The following is a 25,556-nucleotide window of genomic DNA, read 5'->3' as shown; positions in this document are numbered from 1 at the left end:
CTGAGGAGCCCTCCTCTCTGATGACTCTAGCTTGGGTTAAGTGGACACACAAAACCAGCCAGTACAGACCTTGAATCCAATTCTGAAGGCTGGGTTATTTCACACAGACAGCCTGAAGTCCTAAGATAGGTCATATTCCCTCCCATGTTTAAAAGGCAGGCTATAGTGTCCATGACCTCACCAAGCGTTCTTGGTGACATCTATAAAATGTCTAATGAGCAGAGTTCTTAGAGCAGTGCTGGCTGGTAGATGGTCTCTGCAAGTTAGTAAACATGAGTTGCTGTTTGCTTCAAGGAGAAACTAAAGTGATAAGATTAATTGGGTGAATGGCTGGTGGGGGGGGGAAATACCCATATCATTTTTTATATGGAAGAGTTAAGACAATGAGTACAAGAGATATGACCTTTAAGAGGTTATTATTTTGTTTCTTAAAACTCTTAAGAGACTAAGACTAAAATAAGAAGTGAAGAGAACAACATTATTATTTTAAAAAGAAAAGTGTCTGAGTGGCTTTCTGTGGTGGTGGTCCTTAAAGTGGTTTGTGACTGGGCAGGTGGGCATCCAAGTATGGTGTTAAGAAAGACAAAATTCCTGGAGCTTGCAAGTGTGTGAGACTTGGAGTCCAGGCTCTAATAAAAGGAAAACAAACAAAAAACGCTTAGAAGTGTCACATTTAGTGATAACCAAATTATTACACCTGCTAAGCCTTGTCATGGTATGAGAAATCACTCAACCAAATGTAAAATGTCCCGGGATTTCTACAGGATCTAGTATTTGGGATACAGCCAAGCATGCAATTAAACTCTTCGTTTCAGTGTGATATAAAATGACTGAAGCTTGTCTTCATAAGTTAAGCGCATTTTTGAGCATTCATGAATTTATACTCTGTCTTGAGGATCACACTAGAGGCTGCTGAGGAAGTTACAACAGGGAGACAAGGAAATTGTGCTAGCGTCTTCGTGACTGAACCGTTGAGGAGGCAGCCCTCAGAAAGGAAATTCAAACTTCTCTAGAAGGAAAAAAAAAAGCTAAATAATAAAATATTCCTACAAAAAACACAAAGAGAATAAATAAAAGAATAAATAAATAAATACAGAGTAGGACATAATTGTAGGTTTGATTTGGCCAAAATGATGCCAGGAACTTTAGGAAGGTTTTTGCAAGTGGAAACAGCTGGCCTGATAGTCTACCCCTGAAGGCCAGTGACTAATCAGTGATTGATTCCTGGGAATAACCACATCTCTGTAATACTAAAAGTAATACGTGTCTCAACAATAACAACAACAAAATACATTTTTACACATGATACACAGCTTGCAGCATACATTACATCGCAATGACACCATCAACAGGAGGACCTAGATGCTAAGGCTGGGCTTGTGAAAGGACCTGGCACCTTCCAGCCTGAGTCCAGAGGTTCCCAGGCGGGCGGGGACCAACAGGGGAAGTTGGAGCCTGGAGCGAGCGCTGAAGCACGTGGGCTGAGGGGGTGGGAGGACGCCGGGCGGCGGTGGAGTAACCGGTGAAGTGTCAAGGAGGCAGGAGTGGAGGGCTGCGGGGGTGACAGGGTGTGGTCTGCCTGGAGCGGGCGACGCGGGAGAGCGGGGCAGAGGCCTGGGGCTGCGGATGGTGTCGCGGAGTGCGGGGTGCTGTGACAGCGCGCAGCTAAGCGCAGGCGAGGGTGTCCCAGGCTCGCCAAGTGCCCAGCTCCAAGCTGCTCCAGCGCCCTCGCTGGCTGTGGGGACCGGACACCTGCGAGTGAAGAGCGAGTGGCGCTCAGCCTTCCTAGCAAGTAAGTGTCTCCTGTCTCCGCCGCCTGCACCCTTCGCTATCCACTCCAGCTCCCGGGAAGCGCGCGGGGCTCGGCGGCATTCAGCGATGCTCCCGCCGCGGGCGGGCGGAGACCACTGATCAGGGATAAGCACCCGGGAGCCGGGATGGGGACCAAAAAAGAGATCAGAACCAGGGAGCAGGAATTGGGACTAGGGGACTGAGATTGGAGCCAGGAAGCGGGATTGTGGACCAGGGAGCCGAAATGGACAGTGCGGAGAGGGGACAGGGACCCGCCCGAGGCCCCGCTGCTCACCCCGGCGAAGGCACAGTGGCAGGCTCGGATGTTGCCCATCTTTGTGTCATACCGGATCCCAGAGCCCTGCCAGGCCAGGGGCGGGCCAGAGGAAGCCACTTTAAGGCTACCGGCTCCACCTCTCTCCACCCCACAGCTCCAGGGATTTCAGTGTGGGCCACCCGGCGCCGGTGCTTGCCAGAACCCCCAGGGCCGCGGGTGGGTGGTGGCTGGACCACCCGGCAGCACCGCTGGGCTTGTGTTCTTTTTAGGTACAGCGGCTCTAACTGGTGGGTGTTGGGAGGCCCGGTCGACTTGGGAGCTCCTAGTCCATTGCAGGGACCCACTTGCTTCCAGGCTTTTCTTGGGGTCTGGAGGGGTAAGGTGGGAAACCAGAACCCGAGGCCTGAGCGTCCGGTGCCCAGGCTTGTGCTCCGGCTAGCAGGTGCACACTGGGTGGGTCCCTGTCTGGCTCATTGTTCGCGGTGACTGTTCTTGGAGCCGGGCTGGGCGACACAGACACAGCTCACTGGGTTAATAAAAGTGTTGACTTGGAGGAGTGAGGGTCAGAGCCAACTTACCATACATTTTGGAAAGGGACTTGTCGGTTCAGAGAGCAAGAGTAGTCGACAACGGAAACCGTCCCTGAGTGCAAAACTTAGATCTGACTGATTCAGACAGACTGCCTAGCGGATGGAGGAGCTTCGGAAACAGGAATGATATCCCCCTCCCGCATTGAAATTGTTTTCAGGATAATGAAGATGGAGTTTTAAGCGTTTGGGGCAACTGCCTGTTTTCTCTGGCTAGCACCTGTTTCCCTTAAAGGTTCTTGGGCGGGGTTTATTCTTTTTCCAGCCCTTTCCCTCTCTTTGTGGATTTGCATTCTTTCTTTTGGTACCTTCAAGTAGTAAGATTGCATGGTTCTGGGAGAGGAGTCCCTTTTAATAAACAAAGTGTAATTTCCTCTGTACATATGACCACTCAGTGGTTTAGAGTCCATGGCTCCCCACCCTGACAGGGATGTTAACATTTATGGATGGAAGTGGAGCCAGAGGCAAACGCAGGGGGAGCCTCATCTCCATCCTCTCTTCCGAAGGCATTCCCAGGACAACTTGAGTAAACCCTTTTCTTCCATCACAGCATATATATCCTTATTTGGCTTTCCCCCATTATTTAAGTGACAATGGTATCACCTGTGCATGGTGGCAGTGCCTTAGTCCCTGAGCAAAGGATGCATTTGTTCCCTCTTTTCCTGATGTGCACAACTCTTAGCAAGAGATATTTAAATATCACTTCATGTGGGTACTGCATGCACACATGTTTATGCATATGCATTGTATATCTCTAGTCAGTCGTGAATATCAGTAGTTACTAACAAACACCCCTGCCCTTCTCCCTAGATTTGATGTTGTTGTGCCCAAGACCTGCTAAGTGCATTGTCTGCTGAAACCTAGAGTTCAGCACCCAGGAGAAATAACTCATGTGAACATCTCTCTGACCATAGCTTTTTTGCTCTTGGAGGGAGAATGAATAGATGGAGAAGTGTGGGTGCTGGTTAAGATATGAAAAACTGTATAGACTGGTTCTAAGACTGGAAGTGTGAATGAGGTAGATGATAAGTAGCGGTGGAAACCTGGGCAGGCATCTCAGTTCATCACAGACATACATGTAAACTATATTGTGTTCTCGTCTCTTTCCTATCACTTTTAATGCTTATATCCTAACACATTTATTGCTTTTCTTGTGTTTTTCCTATTAAAAAGAACTTTCACTGCAGCCTATTGTTATATCTCATTTTTGACACTTAGATGTTCATTGGATGCACTGAATTATCTGTACAGATTTTCTTTTGTTTGTTTGCACACAGTGTCCAAGTTAGTGCAGGACCAAATGAGCAATGAATCAGCCAAGCTCTAATGAAGATTAAGACATGAAAGTTATCCACAGCTATGTTTAAACTAAGCACTCATTTAACCACCTTCCCACGTGACCAATTTCAGTTAGTAGCTTGTTCATCTTCCAAAGTCTCCAGACTCTAAATTCTTACTCAGATTGATGACTACACTAAATCTTGATTGTAAAAGAACAGAACTTAATTATTTGGGTCTCATTTATCAGTCAGTAGTGTTTAGCATTGCCAAAATAATTATTTCACTGAAATATGCCTGACTTTAAAGCATGTAGGGAAAGGTCCTTCTTAAATGTGTTTCTTCATAAAAGAAAAAAAACAAGTCCTTAGAAAGCCATAATTTCACTGCTTTGAGGCCCTGTAGCCATTTGTATTTATTGAGTTTTCTCTTCCACAGAAAGAGCCATTGTTTTGTTGTCTAGGAGCTGAAGAAAGATAGAAAGTGAGAAAAGAAACAGTTAAAATGATATTTTTTTTCACAGGGGGAAAATGTGATTTAAGTAAATACTATTTGTCTTAAAAGTATATTAAAACCATATTATGGGCCAGTATAGACATGTTATTGCTAAAATTTCATGAGAAGTTTCTATAAAGCCTGAACTTTTAAGCAAATCTTGGAATATTTTCAACATTCTGTAAGTTATGAAATGCTGCTGAATCACCATTACCAAAACATTGAAATTTCATCAAATATATATTGGAGTGTACTCTCTTTTTCCAAGTGCTTTCATTGTAATAGTCTGTCCATTGAGATTAAAAAGAACATTATTGATGTCATGGTGTGCCTTGCATTTTAAAATAGCAGCTAATGAATTACAAACATTCATTACTCTACAACCACTTGCTGTAATTCCTCAGGACCCCCAAATAGAGAATTATTTGTACTGTACACTGTCATTCAAGTCTTTACTGAGTCTATGCCAGCCATCCCCTTTTCTTCAAATTAAATAGTCTTTTAAATCAATACCTGCCAAACCTGAGTCTTTTGATATTTTCCCCCTGTGTCATAAATGTATGGTAAATATGTTGCACATGGACTGACTGATGAAGGAACATACTGTTGAACACTTGGTGGGAGGCAGTGATTGGTGAGGGAAGGGATGAAGAGAGGAGAGAAACTTCCATTAAAACTTGAGTCAGAACTTAGCAGGCAGAAAGAAGAACAGCTTTCCCTGCATGGAAGGCACAGAGGAGCTCCTCAGGGCCCATAAGTCTAAGCCCATGTAGTGCATTTGGCTTCTGCAGACTCCACTTTTCTAAGCAGAAACCCTGTCTTTGCTGGCTATATTTGAATTCTGGCTTTGGCTTTTCATGGGTACCAAAGATTCTCTGGTTTCCCATACTGTTGCTGGGAGGAGTGCTCTTCCATTTATAGAAGAATGAAATGTGTCAATGTATGTTTCCAGAATATTTTAGCAACCCCTTTTTGTTTTTCTTCCATGACTGCTCACTGAACGTTCATTAAACATGAGATGTTTGACCCTCAATTTGCCTGAGTAGACAAAACCAGAAATGTAGCTCAAATGACTAAACTAAATCCATTAAAATAGTGCTTTTAATTTCCTTTGATGTAAACTAATTGAAGAAATCATTATTGAGTTAAGTGTTGAATTTAAAAATCAACAATGGTTTCTATTTCTTTTAAGATGAAGATCAGCTTAATTAACGAGAAGGAAAGCATTTATAAGAAAAAGACTAAGAGAATCAATTTCATATATATATATATATATAATATATATATATATATATATATATAGTACAGCCTTTTTTTGAAAAGAATGTGCTTTTAGAGAAGTAATGTAAATTTCTTAAGTGGCTCCAGACAAAAGATCTGATCTACAATGCTGCTCTTGTTCTGCTTTTCCTTATCTTACTCTGGTTATCTACTCATTTTCTCTGTCAGGATACATAATTTTGTTTTCAATTGTGGACCCATCAAAGTAGAGAACAGGAAGTACTTAGAACAGAATCTAAATAGGTCTAAGAGGAGGATTAATGGTGATAGGATAGTAAGCAAACCAAGAGATAAACACTGATCCTAGAGTACTCTGGAATAATGGTACTTATATCTTGTCTGGATGAAGATGTGGTAAATAACTAACAATTGAATCAACTTCCATGTACATCTATAGCATTAAAATGAAAATCCAAGCCCCGTTCTTAATGACATTGAGTACACACTTTGATCACTCTCATAGCAAGCCTTAAGCAATACAGCAAGGCAGTCACATTTCCCAGTAGAAAGAATTCCCCTTGGAGTATATCAATCTCAAGCATTCTTTATTGGTGAGGCTAAAAAGGAATTCTGTGAGAGTACTGTGATGCCATGGGACTGGAAACTAAGACATTTCTTTCGTTTTTTAACAAAAACAAATTTATTTTATGTGTATGAGTGTTCTACCCCTCTAAATGTTTGCTCACTGCATGTGTGTTGTGGCTGAGGGAGCCAGATCCTGGGACTAGGGTTAAGGAGAGTTGCTGGCTTCCACGTGGTTGCTGGAAATTGAACTCACTCCTCTCTCTGCAAGAACAACCAGCACTCTTAACTCCTGAGCCATCTCTCCAGCTCCCCAGTGTTCTCCCAACTTCTCTTCATGCTTTCTTTTCTCTCCTCATTCTCTCCTCCCATTTTTCTTCTTCCCACCTCCTGTCTTCCTTTCCTTCCCTTCTCCCACCCCATTCCTTGCTTTACTAATTGGTTTCTCTACTTGCTACTTGCCTGGCACTGATTGATAGGTGTGGCCATTCCAATAGCAAGCTTACCCCACTGGGCTGGCAGGTTTTGAAATTTCTGTCCATGTAAATATAGTATTTCTTCTAAGTACTGCCCTTAAGTACCGTAGTTAAGTTTAAGTGCCCACTGGTTGTTTCCCTTTGTACTAGAATCAACAACCATTTTCAGCTTTTAGAAGAGACCACCCACAAAAGTGTTCCTTTTAACTATAGTAAATCTGGGTAGAAGGGCGGGGAAAGGAAGGCAAGAAAAAATAAACTTGAAAAAAAAATTCATTTACCCAGGGTGGCATGTTTGCAGCTAAGGCCACAAAGGGATTAAAGTCCCATATCTAAGCAGCTGCCTTTCCACTATGTGGTGGACATGACTGACATTTTCCTCAGACATCTTAATTAGAGTTAATGTTAAAAGAATTTAATGTCTAAAATGCAGATCTGTTGTCCTGAACTGAAACTCAGAGATGATGTACACTGATGATTTAAATACAGCTTTTAAAGAGATCATTGAACACAATAAAAATCTGCATATGAGTACACTCACAATGCTTCCAATTATGGTATAAACAGTGCATAAAGCTTTAAATTTTCATCAAATTATTGTTTCATTGACATGCAAATTAACTGCTGACTTTTAAGGTATGTGCCACGTGATGAGTCCTAATTGGCAAGAAACCTGAGAGGATTATTTATAGACCATACTGCCACACAGAGCAGGCATGAACCCTCACCATGCAGGTGTGTTCAGGTTCATGTTTAAGCTTTCCTTCCATTTGGGCAAAGAATTTGTCTTCTAATTGCCCTTAAAGGGACTGGAAACTACCTGTGTATCCCTCACCAGCTTGTCCTGGCATGAGTAACTTTCAGGGTAATGGACTTGAACTCAAGGTTTTGAAAATATCATTTCTACCCTCAGCATGTAAAATGAAGTTCACAAGAAGAAATTGAGTGAAAAAGTTGAACATTTATTAAGTGAATTAATTTTGAAGAGTAGCTGTTTCTAAAGATGTAAGTGGAAATTTTATTTTTATTTTCTAATGGCACTTGAGGTCCCATTATATATTGCGTATGAATTTACAGGGAAAAAATATTGTTTATCTCCATTGCTCATACTAGATTATTAAGTTCCACTGCAGGCTTTCTTTATTCCATGTATGTGTCCACTGAAATTTTGTTCTGTTTGGTCTTCTTCAGTGTGCATCTAGACCTTACCTCATGAGGTTGCCATCTATATGTGGTAATTTCTGCCTTAAAAAAGGCAACTTCCTAGACAACTTCACCATTTACTAACTTAAAATATTTATTATCTTAACCAACCTAGAATTTTTCTTACTAGATTGGTCAAATGACAATAAAAGATTTAAATGTGCCAATAAAATAAACTAAAATGGCAATTTCTATTTGAAGTAATCATGATAGTTGGATTGAACTTAATGAGAAAAAGAGAGAGAGAGACTGTGTGTGTGTGTGTGTGTGTGTGTGTGTGTGTGTGTGTGGTAAGACAGAGAGAGAGAGAGAGAGAGAGAGAGAGAGAGAGAGAGAGAATATTTTAGACATACTGAAACTAGAAATGTACAGATATTCTTAAAAAAAAACACCATAGAAACATGGTATTTGTCTTAATTATTGTGGTCATTGTAAAACTAAGAAGACAATCTAACTGTTGCAACAAGCAGCACTCAGAAGGGGAAACATGCCTCATTTTCAGACTTCTCATGGACATAAATTGTTCTGCACCTTGTTGGTGTTTACTGACAAGTGGCTTCAGGAGTAATAAGGCTGTTCTGTAAGTATGATCAAGGCAACTTTGATCTTTTCACTGCTGAAGGTCTTAAAAGGAAACGTATCTTGTAAATAGGAAAAACAACTTTCATAAACTTGAAATAGAACTTACCCTGTCCAGAATGTTGAAAAATAGGAATGAGTGTTAACAAGAAGAAAAGAAAAGTCTGCTTTCCTTAAAGAATGAGAATAAAGTAGGTACTGAAAGTGATGAGCAATGGAGTGAGTAACCCTGAATAGCTCAGGGCTTGTGGGCCTATGAGGAAGGATGTGCTTCTCAGTTTGGGTGGGTGAAAGGTGGGAAGATACAGCTTAATTGGAGAGTTCAACCTAAAAGGGCAAATGTAAGTGTGGAAGAGGAAAGTAGTGGCCTAACTACAGCCCAGAGCTGCTGGGAAGAAGGCAGACATTCGGAGAAAGATGAAAAATGCCCGAAGCTTAACCAGGAACTATCACATCACAGTAGCCATCAGCATGGAAACAAAGATTTGGAAGTTTGGACCTGATGAAGTCTGACTTCTAAATTCTGTGGAACTGAACATGACAGAGGAAAGGATCAAACCACACTGTGACCTCTTGGTCATTGCCTTAAGGGTTACTGGTTTCAGGTAATCTGACTATATATTTGGCTCCATTCATTTACCTGGAAAACTGCAGAACAGTTTGTCTTCTCTTCTAAACACTCCTGTGGTTATGCCTCACTCTCAGATGAAGGTCTGTCTTCCTGCCACTGTGAATATTGAAGGCACCAGAAAATGGCCTTCATGGACACCTACTGCTATGTCTATCCACACGCCAGCATCAGCTCTCAGCTCATCTGCATTCTTGCAGTTTCTCTCACAAAGCAGTGGCAAATGTTCAATAGTTGTAGTGAAAAGCAACGCAAAAATAAGTAACTAACTTATTAGTGAATTACATAAATTTCATGTTTATTTTCTTAGCCTTAGGAAACAAACATGATTCCAATAAAAATATTTATATGAGTGAAATTAGTAAGACAAGTGAAAAATTAGAAACAGTGCCTAACCAAAGATAGAGGGAGAAAATGAGTAACAACAGCAACAACAAATTATAGTGTATTCTTATCACCAATTTTTTTGTGATGCTGGGGATTGAACCCATTGTCTTGCCCTTGCTAGACAAGTGCTATACTAGTGAGCTGTGTGTAGCCAGCCCCTAGTAGATTGTTAACCAGTGTTTATAAACAGATCTCCAAATTAACAAAATCTAAGTAGATGATGTGATATAAAATTCAAAACTTCACTAGTAGAGAACAAAATGTTGAATATATATATATGATCAAAAGAATGGTTGCTATTAGAAGCCTGCCCCATGGAATACTGAAAGGAGTGTACAGCAAATCCTTTGAAAATATGCCTAGTTTAGAGAAAGCTGCATCCCCACCAGGCATTCCTCTGGCCCATGATATCCATTCTACCAACAGGCCCCTTTGGGATTTCAATATAGATACATAATAGACCCACTTAATTCTCCATCTTCCCCACTGTCCTTTTGACCATCACTTCTGGGATGAACACACAGGCTTTCTTTGGGACTCTTGCTTTTGCAGAAACAATCATCTGAGAGGTTGTAATTGTATTGTTTGATGCATGAACCCTGGGGCTGTGCTGAGTCTCAGTATAGCCATTTTCAAGCTTCCTTTTGCACTTTGAGGGTCATGTATACAATCATATTCATCAACTTCAACTCTGTCCACTTGAATGTTCTTTAGTGTTTCCACAAAAAACAAATCCTGTCCTGCCACAGGCCTGTTACTAATGCTTATCTGGAAGTCCTTCCTTGACTTCCACCCTTGCAAAGACTCCTGTCATTTTTTAATAATTTATGTCCTCATAGGCCCTATTGCAATTTGTGCTGTTGACTCCTTTCCTCTCCACTTGATGACTAGAATTCAAACCTTGTGACACAAGGTTAATATCTGCCATGTAGTTTTTCTTGTATTCCTAATAGCTAACATAAAGACCAAAGTATATAGTAAAGACTATATGGATGGGTGGGGAGAGGGAAGGAGGGAGAATGTAGACTGTATTTCTCGAACCATCTTCACTTTCACAAGGTCTGAGAAGAGGTAGAAATTGGATATTAATATTTATTTTTACATTAGCTCAGAGCATTAAACTCCTTCTTAAAACACAGGTATATTTTGAAAGACATAAGAATTTGGGGAGAGATATCCAGTGAATAAGAAGATTTTAGATTTAAGATGCTCCAAGCAAGGCAGACCTCTGTAGTCACTACAGTGTTGAAGAGAGGGAGGAAGCTGGGGATGAGGTAGAAATGTGAGGGGGGTTGACTGTCCAGGCATTCAAGAGAAATTTCAGATCTACAGTTTACAAAGAGCCAAGATAGAAAACCTAATAGGCACACTTTAAAGTATTTCTATAGGATGTTATGGCTTAACATTAGACACTGTTGAATGGGCTTTGTGTGTGTAATGCCTAGATGAGTAGATAAAATCAGCTTTAGTTATTGGATGTCATAAAATAAAAACATAACTATCTTCTTCTTTGGACTCAGCTGGTTTTTAAAAAAGAAGTCACTCAAACATGGGTACAAGTGTTATGACTACCTCTCTTCATAGATGGATTCTTTTTTGTATCAAGGAACAGTATATGTGGGGAAATATATTTTCTTCATTGTTTCTGATTATAAAATTGTGACAGTGTGGCAAGTTTTATGATAGGCAATGCTCTTTTGGTCTTGCCAGGAGGTGTCACTACAGCTCTCTCAGACTAACAGTACATCCTGTAGGGACCAATTGGCACCCACCTGCAAATTCTCACAGCATCCACTCTATCTAAAGTTCTCTCTGCTAAGTTACCTGGAAGGAACAGAATAGGACAATAAAATTATTTCAAGAATCCTATTTCTTTTTAAAACAAAATGTTATTAGGTTGTGAGTTAGCTACAAATAAAGAGTTTTTTTTTCTTTTTACTATTTTGGAAGTAAGTGCTGTACTTTCTTGAGTAATTATAGGGGGTTGTGAAAAGAAAGAACAAGGAGCAGAGAAAAGAAAGGTGAATGGATGCAGACTCTTGAAAGGAGGGTCTCCTAATCAGTGATTTCTAGGCCGTCTCATTTGTCAGTTGATGTCTGTGTCCTCTCTTTTTTCTCTTTTCTTTACTTGGATATGTCTGATTTTCAAAAAAACTTGTATTGGGAGCTATACTAATAGACTATCTTCACTATCTGATGAGCATAATTCCAATCTTCTCCATAATATGATGAAGTGGTTATTAGTACTGTATTTTCCTAGGTGAGAACATTAAGAATTGTAAAGATAGGCAGCATGCTTTTGTGGATTTGACCCATCCAATTTCAACCAATTCTAAATAACGCTCTCCCCCCCCCATAAAGGAGATACTCTTTGAGTCTTCAATTCTTTTCCCCACTGTTATCCTCACTAAATTAGATTTTTGTTCTTGGAGTCCCACACAGAACCCAGGGCTCACTCTATATGAACGACACATCACCAAAGTGTGACTTTGTGTGTGTGTGTGTGTGTGTGTGTGTGTGTGTGTGTGTGTGTGTGTGTGTGGTGCTTCACGAAGAGTCTAGACATTCTGAAGTGAACTGATAATTTTGCTTCTAGAAAAGCACATAAGATACCTAAGAACCCAATGGGTGAACAAGAGAAAAGATGTTATGGTGGAAGCTTCACCCCAGTGCCTGTTATCCATATACCCAGTCTGGAATGTTCGGGTGCAAGTTCCACCCAAAGCCCTCTCCCCTGCTTCAAACCCTGCTGCATTTCAGAAAGCCTGCTAAATTATGACCTCTTCCCCCAGAATTTCTGAAGACTTCTCCCACAGGGTATTTAAATCTGTCCTTTCTGAGACCTGCTGGGATGGGGGTGAGGGTTGGAAAGCGATTCTGGAGCACTGTATCCATTAAACGTGTTTTTTTTATTCAGTTTGATTTGGTCTCATCTACATTATTTCGTCAGTGGAGAGGCTTATCAGGATGCAGGAACTTTTAAGGTGTGCCTAAACATGAGCTCCCACATCTTTGAGTCTGTGATGAAGACAAAAAAGGAAGGCAAGAGCCCTGGGGCACCTGGCTCCACCCATTGCCACTGCTGCCACATGGTCAGCAAAGCAGTGGACCAAGGAGCAGAAAGGCACAGAGTTTTTGTCAGAGAGGAGAACAGAATGAGGGGAAATGGTTTATTTAGCACAGCCTCCTCTCTGGCTGTTGGAAACCGACTACCATCTGTGGTGCTGTGTTTCCTGCTGTCCTGCAGGTGGCAGCCTGGCCCCACTGTCAGATGTGTTCTGGTTTTAGCCATCCCTAACTTTGGTTGCCAGTCCTGAAGTTGCTTGCTAGACTCAGGACTGTTTCTCAGTGCATTTAATGCCCTGGGGATGATGAATAGGGATTCAGCTCATTGTACCCTAAGGTGATTGAGCCTGCAGTGTTTCAATCTGCAGAGACTTTCTGGGCTGAATCTGATAGAAGAGGACTGCAAGATTTTGAATTGTTTGTCCCTTTATAGCTTCCTGGCAGACTATGTATGCCCAGAAACCATCTATGGCAGAACACAGTTGAAGGGGACATACACTCTCTCCTAAAATATAGGGAAATTAAACAAGCTTAATATTCATTTAGTTAGTTGATGTGCTGTCTATTTCATGGCTTTGTTCTTCATTGGTTCTGAAATAATATTTCTTTCCATCTGACTTACAGCAAATCCTCTAGAAGGTAGCTTATGTTAATTGACTGAGTATTTTGAAAGAATGCAGGCAGAGTTATGTGGGATGTCTTAATTTAAATGAAGCCGTAAGCCTTTTCATATTGTAAAGCGGAGGTATTTAAAAGTAAGATGATTAGAAACTGCTGAAGTTGCACACAATTCAAGAGAATTTGAAACACGTTAGAATGAGCGGCTGGCACAAGGCTGTACTGTCCGTTTATTCTAAATATACATGTAATATCAATTATAGAAGAAAACCAACAAAAGATCTTAGGCTTGTCGGGTTGCATTTCTGTGACTGCTTCTTTTCATGAGAATTTTTAGCAACTGGGAAAAGTGCCAGATTCTAAACACTGGAAGACGACACATGAATAGGATCTTAGCACCGTTGGGGAAAAAAAATCACTTACCAATTTAGAAAGCTTTTCTCTGTCAGTGTGGTGAAATCCATGCTTTGATTTGCAGTGGTTTGGCGTTCCATGTCACTGTAGTTGGCTTTGGGCCGGGTTAATAGCATCTTTAGTGGACTCTTCTAGAGAACTTATGTGTGAGATGTCATCCCCTGTCATAGCACATTCTCTTAAGGCACCCTGTCAGGGTATGAGCTTGTGCTCTACACAGAACCTTAAGGTCTAGATTCATAAAGGACAAAGCATTACTGGCTCCCCATGTGCTAAAGTTTTGAAGTATTAGCAGTGGATTTGTACTCTGGGAGCCTAGGATGCAGTGAGCCACTAGGGTGGCAGGGAGAGGCCTCTTCAATTCTCCTTTCAGATTGGATTGCAGTTGTTGTGTGAGTTGCCACTCTATCTTGCTTCCTTTTGAATTTTGATTTCAAAGATTGGAATTTCAGTCTTGTCCTTTTATAAAGTCTTGGGGTAGTAAGTGATTGAGGAAGGAGGAAAGCAGTGAACTGATATAAGTCCAAGATGCTTTAGTTATAGCATGGGATTTAAGGACAATAACATCATCAGCAAGAGAAAGTCAACCCCCAACAAGCCTAAAACTTCCTTTGATGACCCACAGCTTCCTAGAAGGACTTTGCCAGCCAACCAGTTCCTAATTTATTTATTTACTTATTTATTTGGCTGCAACAGCCAATTTATCAGAAAATATTTGTTCTCCTAATGGAGAGATTTGTGTTTCGACACTTGATATGCTGTTTACTATGTAAATACAAGTGTTAGTACTTATATATCTTATTACATTGTTTTTAAAATAGATTACAACTCATTGTTATTCATATTAAAAATCATTGGGTGAAGGAATTATTTTTGGGTATATTTGAATGTTTTCTGTATATCCAAGAGGCTTGTTGTCCTTAGAATGATGGAGTTGGCTATCTGAAAGTGAGAGCTTCTTAGTGCCACAAAACTTCAGAACCATGCCTTCGACTTTTTTCCTTATCATCATCATGATCTTGAAAGACAGATATTATTGAGGAAAATATAATATAAAATTCTAAATCTATTAAATCTGCGTAGAAAATGAAGAAACAAGACTGGGGGTAGTCTGAAGGGTGGAAATGCTTTCCGGCTGGCAAAGTGAACAAGATGAGACAGACAACACGAACCCCCGCCCCCGACTCGGGGTCCATAAGACACTGTGGTAGACAAAAGCAAGCTGGGTGTTAAGAAGCAGAAAGTTTCCTTGTACTTGAGCTCAAGATTGGAAACCTGAGTACATAGAGGGTAGGAAGGAATATTAAGGACCATGCTTTCTGAATTATCTGTAGGGAAACTGAAGAGTTTTAGGAGAAGCAGCAGTGTGGTATAAGTAAGAGTGGAATGGTAGCCATAGCCTAGTTCATCAATCAACCAACCTCCAAAGAGGGATCCAGAAGTCATGTGTTAATTTTGGAGTTCCTAAGATCAGAATGAAGCAGCTACCTTCTACAGGGACCGGGGGGGGGGGGGAGGTTTAAGGGCTCAGAAAAGTAGCTGTGACTATTGATACCAGTGAAGGATACCAGCAATTCCTTTCAAAACTCTTGATGATGCATCCACACTACAGTAGTTGTCCCCAGGGCTTATGTCTAGCAGGCTGGCAATGGCACATCTACATTATTTTGTTTGTATCAGACTGCCATGCATGCTGCTGGATTCATGGCGCACCATACCCATTGCTAAATATTTTGAATTTTACTCCAATTTATTCATTGGGTGGAAACAAGTTTGTCCTCTTCTTCTGTGAGGAAACTGGGATCAGTCCAAGTTCAGCAGCATGGATTGGGTCTACCATCCATCCAATATCATAGCCAGGATTTATCTTGGAGAAGAAAGGAAGAGATGGAAGACTGTGCATGCAACATAAAAAAGATTTTCTCCAGGAAATGGCTCTATAAACAGGCTTGCTAAGGGCCTAGCTTCCAGTACAGACAATATTTAACTGAAGGAGACTGTTCAAACTAGAAAAATGAGCTAGCATGTCTAAGTAAGGCAAGAGAAGAACTCTTTACATGTGCTGCACATTCAAAATGTCATGTTGTCTGTAGAAGTTACAAATATTTGTATTGATCCATTTAAAATTATTAAAAATAATAAGGTGCAGATCCTATCCTGTCCCTGATCTTATTCTTCCCTGATGTTCAAACAGTTGCTGGGGACAGTAGTACTTCCTCCCTGCTTTGCCAACTCTTCTTTTAAAGGGCCTTCTGTCATTGATGATGTTCAAGCAGTTGAACTGATTCATACTGACAATGGGGTGTGATGCTTTTGTCGAGTTTTGCTTCTATGGTTGTGGTAAGGGTGAAACAAACTAACAAATTGTTAATCTGGGAATCCAAACCCAGTTTTTTTCTATATCCAGGGTCCCAAATTTTAATCCCAGTCCATTGACTCATGTAGGTACCTGTTGCTGACAAATGATACACAAACACAGTTTGGGACAGCGGGAGAGCAACTGTGTGGACCTGCTTTGTGCTTCTGTATAGAGAACCTAAAAGAAGAGATTTCAAAGAGTTTTTGAGAAGGGATTTTCTCCAAAAGCATCACTTTGAGGACTGGAACATAGAAGACAGACACACACACAGCACCTCTGCAGTGTTTTGCTGCTGGTTTGTCCAGGAGCAGGAGCCTCCACTGGAGGTAATCCTTTCACATTATCTCCAGAAGTGGCCATCTGTGGGTCCAGTTTTTTATTTGTGTTTGGTTTCTTGTCCCTTATTTGAAATCCTTCCACAAAATATTTGACTTTTCAAATCTGTTAGGATAGGTAAATGGACCCACTGGGTAATGGGAGGACTTACAGGGTGAAGAAGAGCATTATGAAAACAGATGGTGTCAGTTGCAGTAATTACCAACCATAGACAGCATCACCTGGGAGCTGAGCAGCTCCTAGAAACCAAAGGTGTATTTCCAGCAAGGTGCTTACTAGACAGTCTCAGGAAGAATGGACTTGTGTAGGGAAGAAAAACTGTTAGCAACTCACAGTCATGCTTAGGAAGTGTGTGTGTGGTGGGTGAAGGGTGTGTGTGTGTGTGTGTGTGTGTGTGTGTGTGTGTGTGTGTGTGTGTATTATGTGTGAAGGATATGGGCTTAGGTGTGTGTGAAGTGTGTGTGTGTGTGTCTGTGTGTGTGTGGTGTGCTGTATAAAGGGTGTGTGAGTGTATTTTGACTCCTCCCCCAACATATGCTGAAACTCTAATCCAATACTTGGAATGTGGTGATATTTGAAAACAGGGCCTGATTTCAGGAAGCAATCCACTTAAAGAGAAACTTAACTGTTACCTAAAAGGAGATATTTGGGAAAAACAGACAGACAGATTCATCAGACATATACACATACAAGAACATACCCACAGACAAGAGTGAGAACACAGCTATTGCAAACCAATGGGAGAGACCTCAGGGTGAATGGGACACTTGCACCTTCTTCTGGGATGTCTGTTCCCAGAACTCAGCAGAGTGGAACTTCAGTTGCTTGTGTTTTCGTCATGGCAGCCCTGGCACAATAAGGCAGAACAGAGAAACTCTGTTTCAAATTAGCCAAAGATGCACTTAAGAGTAAGTAAGTGCACTGTAAGAACTGTGAGGTTTGGAAGTGTGGGGTTGTATTTCTGAAGCTGTGGATGCTTCAGCTACTGCAGAACCCTCAGTGCTGACCACAGTATCAGAAATGGAACATGTTCTGCATTAGTATCAGTTGACTAAGTATCAATATTTGCCATGTTGAAAATTAAAAATGAATATAAAAATATGGTTCCCATGTATAAATGTATAAAAATGTTAGAAATCAATTTACTTCCCTATCATCACCCATATTCATCTCTACCTGAGAAAACAGTCCTCAAATATGTCTTCCCCATCAGAGTGCACTAAACTAAGGTAGGTCCTCTCATGTCTTCTTATTATCATTATATAAGGCTTATATGGGGCATATTTGTATATAGAGGAATAGTATAAGCTGGAATAACTAACAATAAAAGTAGTTCACATTGAATTCATACTACATGCCCTGTATCCTTAAGGATAGCTAGTCATATGATCTGGTTAGTTCTTTTGTGAAGTTACTAGCATCAGTAGCATTTGACAGATGTAAGCACAGGCTTTGAGAGGTCAGTGGTATGTTCCGCTTTCAGCTGCTCGGTGAGGAACTGTGGTTACCCTCAGAATGAAAGAGAATAAAGCTTTCAGGCACTCAATGTTAAGATCTCTCAAGGAAAGAAGACAAAAGATGTTACATATGTCTTTAAATTGATGGGCGACATGGGAAAGTGAGTCAGAGTGCTGAATTCTGCCCTGGATCTCCACCACTCCATGTATAAGTATCTGCAGGAATAATTTTATTACTTCATTGGAATGATAGTTACATTTGTAATAAGCATGTTGAAACTATAAGGGGCCAAAAAGAAGTGTCACCACCCCATTGTACACATTTAAGTGGTTCTTACATAAGGAGGGCTTGTAATTCCTTTTGTGGCAAGGGTAATGCATTTTATAAAACTCAAATATCTATAGAAGCAACACATTTACTAAAATCTGAAAATATACCTGGATTAATTCAAAGTACTATTCTACATTTATATCGTCATGTTTCAGCCATTGTTAGCTTTATTATACTAAAGACTGAAGAACATGAATTAACCTGTATTCCAGCCAGCTTCCATTTCTGGAGTGAAGTCACCTGACATTTTGGCCTGCTCCACACACCTTTGCTCTTGCCCTCTCACTCATGCTGACATTTTGAGACTGAGTTTAAGATGCACAGCAGATTTTAATGCTTGTGAATATCATGGGGATATATTTTACACTATCCATATGTATATAGAGAAAATCATTTTTCTCCTGTTAATTTGGAATTAATTTCAAAGTTCACTATATAATATACATCATACTGAAAAAGTGACCAACACAGTAAGATGACTTCACAATTCTTGTATCTCTAGAGCTGTATGGTTTCCTGAATGTGCTTGAAGAGAGATCTGGGAGGAGGAATTTGTGGCTGAGACATGTGAGCGGTACTCAAAGTGGGCTGTGCCTTTGGAGGGCTAAGGGAAGCCATGCTTGCCTTGTCTTGTTTGTCAATTTAGTAGAATACTTGAGTGGTTTGCATTTTGAAATATTCAGTCTTTTTAATTTACTTCCAAATAATTTGTCTCCACATTATGCTGCTTTGTCTGTGGAGAACAATACTTACACAAGTGTTTTATGAAGTAAAATGAATGAACATTGCACTCTACAAAGAGACTTTCCAAATATAAACCACTAAGGATGAATGGCATGAATTACTGAACTCTCTACCATATGTCAGAGTAGGATTGTTAGACCAAGCTCATTTACAAAACTCATAGACTTTTAATTTGTCTAGGAAATAGAGGGATAATGCTTTTAAGACAATAAAAATAGGACCATAGTAAATATAAAAGACAAATTAATGATCTGTCTGTTGACCCTGGGTTTTGTGTTTTCTCTCGAATTATCTACTAAGAGTCACTTCAAAAGGATGGCATTAATGATGCAGACATTAGTCAATATTAACAGAAGTTTGGCAATATCAACTACTGAAGTTGGTGGTTTAGAGAGGAGGTGCACTTCCCCCATCGTTTTACTTCTACTGGGCAAAATGGAGCCAAAGAACTTATGAAATCCAAGTGTCTATGCTACAATCTGTATCCACTATGGTGAAAAATATGTTTCAGTGATATTTTGCAAAAGCAAGATTCTCCATTTCATTTGAGTGAAAGTACAAAGTGATCAATGCTTATGCAATTAAGTTCCTAAGTGATTTTTAAAGTGCCTTTTTCTATAAAATATCTAGACCCCATTTCTCTACTGCCATATTCTTTATTTGCCCATTTGACTTACCATTTTACTGTAGAACGTAAAATACTTTGTGCATTCTAAGAGTTATTGGATAAATCTGATTGTTTATGGACACCATAAGGATCTACAGATTTCTATATATTAATTTAACAACTGAAGTTGATGCAAATTAGTATTCTATGTCAGTAATTTTGCAGAAAATCAGTCTTAAAAAGAAAACATTCACGGAGTAGATGAGACATAAAATATTTAGAACTAGAGACTGTAGCTGGAGCTGTGAGCTGTTCACAGCAAAAGTGCCCTGGTAGGGGGATGGCATTTAAGATACCTCAGGAAGCCAGGGGTGACTTGTCATAAAAGGTAAGTTCCATGTTTATATCTTTTGAGGTTATTTGTGAGGAACCTTTGCTTCAGAGCTCAATACTGTTCAGCTCTGATTAATCTAGAAGTGACAGTCTTGAGATATCCCTGAGCAGGACAGCCAACATTAGTGCAAAATGACATAATTCTCTGGGACCTGTCTTTCCAAAGCATTGACATTTTCTCTCACTAGCAGCCATTTGGGCTTATGCAACAGACCATTGATTAGCCACAGTAAAAATGTATGCACATCAAAATTGAGTGTTTATCATTTTAACAACAACTCCACTGTCTACCACTGTAGAAATAGTGACTATTTAACAATGACATTTCTGAATGGCCTAGTCAGTTCTGGTCTGGATTGAGTCAAAAGATTTGAAAATGTGTGTGTGTGTGTGTGTGTGTGTGTGTGTGTGTGTGTGTGTGTGTGTGTGTGTGTTGCCAGAGAAAAGTCTGCCTAATATTCCTGCCTGAATGTTTTCCCTGAAAGGCATCTGATGTAATTCACAGGTGGCACTATAGCACATAGCATAAACCTGGGTCCTTTTTTCCAGCGTTGGAAACAAATTTTAATAAAATATAGAACCGAGAGGTATTCCAAAGACACCCAGAGGTAATTCCCAACTATAACCTAGAAGCTTAGGGAATCTTGTTCACATTATTTAAATTCTCTGAAAAAATAAGATTAAAAATGAGTCATAGAAGAGTGAAGTTAAAGAGTGAAGTCATCTACTACAAAGTTTGCGTTCATTAAAAACTTTCAAATAAGCATGCTTGCCATTATTTTGAGGCAGAGCCTTTTGAAACACACCTATGCTTTTGAAGAATGGGTTTATGTGTTTTCAATTGAAAGCATTTAAAGGAAAGAATGCTATGTACAGGATTGGAGGTGAAAGTAAAAGAGTCAAGATATCACTGATTGACAAGGCACTCTCTGTGAATGCTAAAGGAGGCCCACAGAGAATGGGAAAGCTATAGATTAGGAAGTTGGTCTGAAAACATCAAAAATAACATCTGCCTGATCACATTTTCCCCCTCCCCAATTTTTAAAAATGTTTACAGCTAAGTTGGACCCTTACAACTTGTGATGGCTTCAATAAGCATAAGGACCAGATCTTTGAATACTTGGTCCCCAGTTAGTGGCACTGTTTGGGTAGGTTTAGGAGATGTGGCCTTCCTGGAGGAAATATGTCACTGGGGGTGGGCTTTCAGAATGTAAAGGTTTTACACCATTCTGAGTGCGCTCTCTATTTCTTGCTGTTTCGAGATTTGAGTTTTCAGCTTGCTACTCCAGCCACGTGCCTACTGCCATGACTGCCATTTCTGCCGCATAATAGACTCTTACCCTTTGAAAATGCAAGCTTAAATAAACTTTTTCTATAAATGTCATTGATCATGATGTTTTATAACAGTAATAGGAAAATAACTAACACAGACATTGTTTCCCCATTCATAGCTCTGATTCATTATTATTATTATTATTATTATTATTATTATTAGTTATTAGTTCAAATTAGGAACAAGCTTGCTTCACATGTCAATCACTTCTCCCTCTCCCTTCCCTTCCCCTAACCTTCCCCCACCCCAACCTGACCCCCACCCCATCTACCCTCCACTCCCCAGGCAGGGTAGGGCCCTTGACAGTGGCTCCCCAAAGTCCACCACATGATCCTGGGCTGAGCCTAGGTCCTCCCCCATGTGTCCAGGCCGAGAGTGCATCCCTTCACATGGGATGGGCTCTCAAAGTCCCTTCTTACACCAGGGAAAAATACTAATCCACTACCAGGGGCCTCCTAGAGTGCGGAGGCTGATTCTATACTAGTTTTGCATGATGGTCACAAGTTCAAGCCTGGCCTGGCCAATATATACACTGCTCTCAGAAACCAAGCAAGACTCCAGGCATTGGTGGTGCACACCTTTAATCCCAGCACTCGGGAGGCAGAGGCAGGAGGATCTCTGTGAGTTTGAGGCCAACCTGGTCTCCAGAGCGAGTGCCAGGATAGGCTCCGAGGCTCCACAGAGGAACCCTGTCTCAAAAAAAAAAAAACAGAAAGAAAGAAAGAAAGAAAGAAAGAAAGAAAGAAAGAAAGAAAGAAAGAAAGAAAGAAAGAAAGAAAGGAAGAAAGGAAAGAAAAGAAAAGAAAAGAAAAAGAAACCAAGCAAGACAAAATAAATGTATACCAAAACATCAGGGCTTACTTTTATAAAAACCAGTTCTGATAATTATAGATACCCATTATATTTTGTTGAAAGTATGCTTTTAAGGAAACAGTGCATGATTCAATGTCTCTCCTATATTCATAGGCATCTTGGGCCATGCTGTGAAACTGTATACACTTCTATTATTATTTCTCTTTGAGACAGTTACCCTCCCCGCCCCCAAAACAAAGTAATCCATGTACAGACACAGTCTAAACATTCATCAGTTCAGAGTACTTAATGAAATGTTCACAATGAATGAGGAGAAGTAAAACAATGTATTAATGAGTCTTAAGAGCAAACCCAAAATTGTCATGAGCAGACTCAAAAGCATAATTTTTGAGGATCATTTGTTAAGCATATCTGTGTCACCCCACCAAGTTCTGCAATCCATGAAAATAAATACAATATAACAAAAATAATGCATTTTTGTGAAGATGATATATGTATGCTTTGGTGGGAGCATTATCAGTACAAGTCTGTTCAAAAGTAGGATGGCCATATATCGAAAAAGCCACACACAGCCTTTTCATATCCACTGCCTTGTAACTCCTTATTTATGAAATGTTTCAACAAACTAAAACAATATAAAAACATATATTTTATTGCAATCAACATTAATGGAAGTTACAAACAAATTAAAATCTAACAAGATAGTGATTTTATAGGTTATGGAATATCAATACATCTTAATATGTGAGCCATTCAAATAATTATATAGAAAAAAATAAGTTATGCTTATGAGACAGTGTAATTGAAAATAGTGAAATATAATATCTAATACATGAGTTGGGGTTATAGCTGAGTCAGTAAAATGCTTACTTCATGAAAAGAAGTATTTTTTTTCAATTGATAGAACCCACATAAAAATGTTGGGTATGGTGGTGCTTATATATACCAGGAGGAAGAGACTGGAAGATCTCTGGGGCAGGAGGGTCAGCTAGACTAGTCTACTTGGTGAACTTCCAGTCAATGAGAGAACCTTTCTTAAAAGAGTCAGACTCTGTTCCTGAAGATGACACATGAGAGTGGCCTGTGGTGTCCACATGCTGAGCACCCATGTGCACACACTTGTAAATGCACAAAGTAACATATATAATATAATGCATCATAAAAATTAATATTGTATAAGGTAAATCCAATATTTATATTGTATAAAAGGGCTATGATAAATTTAAAATTCACATCAGGAAATTGATTTTTATATTTTAACATTTACTTGTTTTTTATTATCTTTTGATCCACTTCTAAAATCATTCCACTTTAATATCATAAATGGATAAGATAAAGATAAGGTAAACACAATTGTATCTTCTTTTGGTAGTCTAATGTTTCACAGAACTTGAGAATAACAGTTTCACTATTCTCTGGAATACTGAAAAGTTTCGAATATATGATTATAAGAATAAAAATGCATTATAGTGTCCTCAAGTTATGTACCTTGAACATTTTTTTAAAAAATCCACAAAACATTAGCATCTATTAATATAACTTTTCTTTAAATAAAACCAAAGAAAGTAATTTTGGGTCTGATCATCCTGTAGATTGATCCAGGAGACAATTCTAGGTCATAGATACTGACCTGCTGTTAGCAAGAGGCCCTCTGGCCTTGTGGGGAGCTTCATGGCACAGTTCCTCTTTATGTCCTTGGTCTTGTTGTCTAGGAACCTAGCAGGGCCTGTCTTTCACTCTTCACTGCAATGCACACCATTTTCAGTGCAGTGGTTCGTGGCTCTTGTGATAAGAACAGGGAAGAGTAGCTCTTTCACTTTCCCGCAGAGTTTGTTCTCTTTCCCAGTGTGGGGTCTGTACCACATAATGGCAAGGGACTCTAGCCTAGGGGCTTGGACCTGTTTCTGGAAAGGAGGGGATAAATGGAACAGGGTGTCAATTAATGGAAGAGCTAGGGATAAAATCTATAGGTTCTAAGTTCAGAAGAGTTCCATATTTCCACCCTTCCAAATGCTTTCCTTGTCACCCTGAAATGAGCTGTCTGCTTCCTTCAGCTGTATGTACAGTGAGTGCTGCATCTGTAAAAGGTTCTCACGTCTAAGGAATATAGGACCTCCCATCCTAGAAAGCAGATGCTGGCTTGTGTACATTACATGCACACATGTAGGCTTGTGGATAGCCTTGTCTCTATGTCCTCCTTGGTTCATTTCTTAAAAATCACAGAAAATCACAGGTTTTGTTTCCTCAGCTTTAGAATACAGTCATCCCACCCATTACCCATTAGCACCCCCAAGTTTTTTTTTTTTTTTTTTGGCTTTTTGAGACAGGGTTTCTCTTTGTAACAGCCTCAGCTGTCCTGGAACTCACTCTGCAGTCCAGGCTGGCCTCAAATTCACAGAGTTCCACTTGCTGCATGAGCCACCACTGCCCAGTTCCACCCATTAGCATCTTAAGAAAATTCCCTGTAGCTACCCCCCAAATGTGTGGATGCTCAAGTCCCTCAGGGAAAACAATGGAGTGTTTGCAAATAATCTAAACACAATCTCCCATACACCGAAAATCCTTTTTATATTGTGCAGACTACTTAGAACAAATGTTGTGCAAATAACCATTGTGGTAGGCTGTTTATAGGATGGTGACAAAGACTGAAAAAGTCTGTACAGTTTTCACGCAGAAACAACTAAAAAAGTTTTCATTTGGAGAGTAGTTGAGTCCCCAGATACAGAAGGCCTCCTGACGAATGTATTCACCCAATATTAACTTTCCTACCTGCTCAACAGTCTTCCTGCACTCCAATTCTCTTCCATCCAGGCAGAAACCCTTGTCATTGACAACTGTTCCTACCAAGGGAGCTTCCATACACCAATAGCAAGTTGGTGTTTCTAGTTTGCTTCAGAAACAAACAGCAAAAGGGATCTCCAAATATGCTTCAAAAAGCAAATCTATAAGAGATTTAAAAGAAAGCTTCAAGGGAAAAGCCTACCTAGCACCATCGCCAATGGGATTCTAGAAGACTTTAAAACACAGCTGCTGACACTATTTGCCCAATAGCCTGCTGTGGACCAATTAGGCTGAGAAAAGTGGGTAGATTCAATTGAGGGCCCTATGGAGCTGGCCTGAAAGAATTTTTAGAACACCTGTTAGTGTCTTGGTGTAATGAATGTGTAAAAATGAATATAGAGGATCGCACTTGACCTCTCCCTCAATTTGTAGTTTTTTCAGCCAGACATCAATATTCACTTGTTGTATCTCTTAGTTTCTGACCCTCCTTCCTGTATGTCCATGTAGTGAACAAGGTGTCACCACATCTTCCTCTTACAGTGGGCTGGTAACATGGTGGCCTTGTCATCATCAGAGCAGTAGACAATTGTTAGAAAACTTGTCTTTAAAATCTAACTGAGCACCTACTATGCTTTATGAACCAATCAGAGTTGTAGCACTTGGTGATTGCCCTCAGGGACTTTACTGTGTGAGAAGAGATGCAGAACCTGGTTGGGAAAAGGCAGAGTCACCCATCTTCCTCCTTATGCCTTTTCCTTTCCGTGATCCCTGTGCTCCAAGTAGCTTCTGTAATGAACAAG

General features: G+C 40.2%; 1 protein-coding gene across 1 annotated transcript in view; it reads left to right on the top strand.

Annotated features, from left to right (window-relative positions):
• Positions 1-1,558: 1,558 nt before the first annotated feature.
• The window catches only part of Sema6d (semaphorin 6D), a 569,391-nt gene continuing 545,393 nt past the window's right edge, over positions 1,559-25,556 (top strand). Inside the window, exon 1 of the mRNA XM_035446964.1 lies at positions 1,559-1,792. The gene's annotated coding sequence lies outside the window, so the exon portion shown is untranslated. The remainder of the gene's footprint in view (positions 1,793-25,556) is intronic.

This window comes from Cricetulus griseus, chromosome 6, assembly GCF_003668045.3.
Source record: "Cricetulus griseus strain 17A/GY chromosome 6, alternate assembly CriGri-PICRH-1.0, whole genome shotgun sequence".
Taxonomy (NCBI): domain Eukaryota; kingdom Metazoa; phylum Chordata; class Mammalia; order Rodentia; family Cricetidae; genus Cricetulus; species Cricetulus griseus.
Note: the sequence above shows the minus strand (reverse complement) of the source record. Positions and strands in the feature narration are given on the sequence as shown.